The sequence below is a fragment of the Lactuca sativa genome, chromosome 6 (genome assembly GCF_002870075.4).
Source record: "Lactuca sativa cultivar Salinas chromosome 6, Lsat_Salinas_v11, whole genome shotgun sequence".
In the NCBI taxonomy this organism is placed as follows: Eukaryota; Viridiplantae; Streptophyta; class Magnoliopsida; order Asterales; family Asteraceae; genus Lactuca; species Lactuca sativa.
The window spans coordinates 18,713,210-18,716,336 of NC_056628.2; positions in this window are offsets into that span (position 1 = coordinate 18,713,210).

Sequence of the window (3,127 nt, forward strand, 5' to 3'; positions counted from 1 at the left end):
CCTTGTACTTTTTACCTCCCTCACAAGCCATCTCCACGTTTTGAGAGCTGGATATTCATCCTCTCTCCTCATTTTCTCTCATTTGATCTCATTTCACAAGAAGATCAAACTCCTTTCTCTCTCACTTTCTCTCTCTAGAAATCCGAGATTCAAGGGCTGATCTTGAGAGTTTCCTCCACCTTTGGTAAGCATAATCCATTTCCTTTAAGATTATCTCAATTATTTCCACTCAAATCATGGATATCTTACACAAACTCCATTATATTTGTGTTAGAGCTTCGAATCTTCAAGCGATTCTGTAAGTGTTCTTGGGTTGAACACTTCTCTTCTTCAACACTTATCTACTGAAATCACACAAGGTGAGTTCATACCCCTACTTTTTCATGTTTTCTTAAGTTTTTAGGGGGGGGGGGGGGGGGGGGGGGAATACAAGTTAAAACACCAAGAACATAACTAAAATTTTCTAACAGCTTTCATCAGAAATGTTGGAGTCCATTCACGGACTGTTTTGGACATCTTAAACATTTTAGTTTTCAAAACTGTTTTAGGTGCATGAAGTTCCACTTCTTAGCTTTAAAATGGCTAATTGCACATCCCCATACGATTTTTCTACAATTTATGGTGATTTTTACAAAACTGCCTATCATTTCAAACACCAATCCGGACCAGTCTGTGATTATGGACTTTTTCACCTAAGTTACAGGTCATTAAAAATCATGATAAAAATTATGAGTAAACTAGACACATTTTGGGAACTCCCAGAATTTACGGATTTAGTTTTCGACTTCGTATGATTTTTCTATGAATTTTCAAAAACAGTGTAGAAAGGCTGAAAATTTGTTAACAGCTTGTAATTTTTACAACACTTTGTATTATGTTGAGCAAAGTGTATAATGTCAAGTTCTAAGTATTGAATGCGATACGTTGTAAATTTTATCATCATAAACTGAAAATAAGTTATTCATGATAAGATTATTCATCTATTTAGAACACGTATATATATAAACTATAATAAGCATAGTTTAATGGATTTCATAATCCTAACGCTTTTTCATAAAAGAGTTCTTACATGTTACAAACATTTTGGATAAACTATAATAGGTATAGTTTATGATACATCACATGACACACACGTACGAAAAGGGTACATTCATACAGAAAGATTTTACACTCCCGCATACAACTTGTAAACTTGTTAACCTAAATTGTGAGACATTCTCTTTCCGTACATCCGAGTGCGGGATATAAAAATCATGTTCGTTATAATCAGAGTCTCCTAGAGGGAGAACGTGATAGTTGTATATAGATCTATATTGGGTTTGACACCCCACACCTTGCTGCTAGCTACAGTTGGACCTGCAGGTCTACGGGTGACGATTGTCATTTCAGTTTTTCGACGCCTGAGAAACGTCGTGGCAGGTTCATTTAGTCTTAAGTATGATTATAGCGGCTCACATAAGGATATAACAATACATAAAGTTTACGGGATTTTTATAAAACTTTAATGAGTTTTATGTCGATTTTAAAATCACTTTTATCTCAATAAGTACCGATATTACTGTCTACATTCGGTTTTTGGTATTTATGACTACACATCATTTGAAACCACATTTATAACTTTAAGTATAGACGATACTTGTTATTTTCTCGGTCCTGAGACTTAGGACTACATATACATTAAGTATTAACAAACATAAGAATTTGCGGGAACATCATTTAATTCAAGTGCGTTTATGTCAATTTAAGCACATTTTATTTTCCTTTAATAAGAAAGGTTACTTATACATTTTGGTCGTCGGTTATGAGACTACATTACATAAACTTTATAAAGAAAATATCGGATTTTATGAATACATATCATATCATTTTTACAAGGAAAACGGTCTATTTCTCCAATAAAATCTCTTATGAACTCACCAACCTTTGTGTTGACACTTTTCAAAACTACTTGTATTCTCAGGAATTCAGTGAAAACAGGAAACCAACATCGTTTTGAGGATGGGACGATAAATCGTCAAACAGTTCATTTTGTTTCATAATGTAATTGATTTGAATCATGTAAAACATATACATTGGTGTAACTTTTTCAGTTATATTTATGATGGTTGTATTTACTTTGAGCACTATTATACTCATTGTTGTGATACTCTACATGAAGTCCTCCACCCTCGAACGTTTCCGCCATCCTTGGTTTGGGGGTGTGACATATGACCAGAGGGATGGTGGTGGCTGCTGGTGTTCGGTGGCGATGGTGGCTGATGGTGTTGGTCGGCAAAGGGGCAAGCTCAAGCCTTATATCTTTTTTGATCATCAGCATCGACAAGTAGGGTTAATAAAGAAGAACGATGTGTGAATTAACACGACCCAGAAAATACTCTCTCCTCACGAATCAACCGACTACGCACCGCCTGTAAGCTTATGATGCCTTTGAACAAGTTGAGCACCATTCCGATTAGAACTCGTGGACGGGGGTTTCAGAACACGATCTGAAAAGCGTCGATACCCTCCTCTAGGATGCTAGGCTTTATCGGGTGGGAGATTGACGAAACATACTTATTTATTTAGGTTAAAAGTCAATACCATGATTATAGGGATTATTTTTGGAAGTTACTAACCAAATTACTAAAATACCCTTGTTTACTTATTTAATTATTTAATTTTTTATTTAAATTTGATTGACTCACATTTATAAATACAATAACACAATAATTACTTTTAATACTTGAACCTAACGCTCTCTCTCTCTCTCTCTCTCTCTCTCTCTCTCTCTCTATATATATATATATATATATATATATATATATATATATATATATATATATATATATATATTTCAATTTGACTTTATCGCCTCACCTATGTCATGTGTTAAATATTTTTTTTCATTCGATATCTTGGACTTTGTATATTTAACAATAAAGCAAACAAAACTTTTGGACTATCTAAGAAGTTTTATTTAGAGTTAAATATTTATTTATCGGATAATGATTAATTTCTTTTTCTAATCCACCAGATAAAATGGTTTTTAAACGAAATATCCCACATTTTATTATAGGACAAATAAGAATCAATTACAATTGGAAAGTGATTTATAGACAATAATTTTTTGTCATACACAATAATTTAT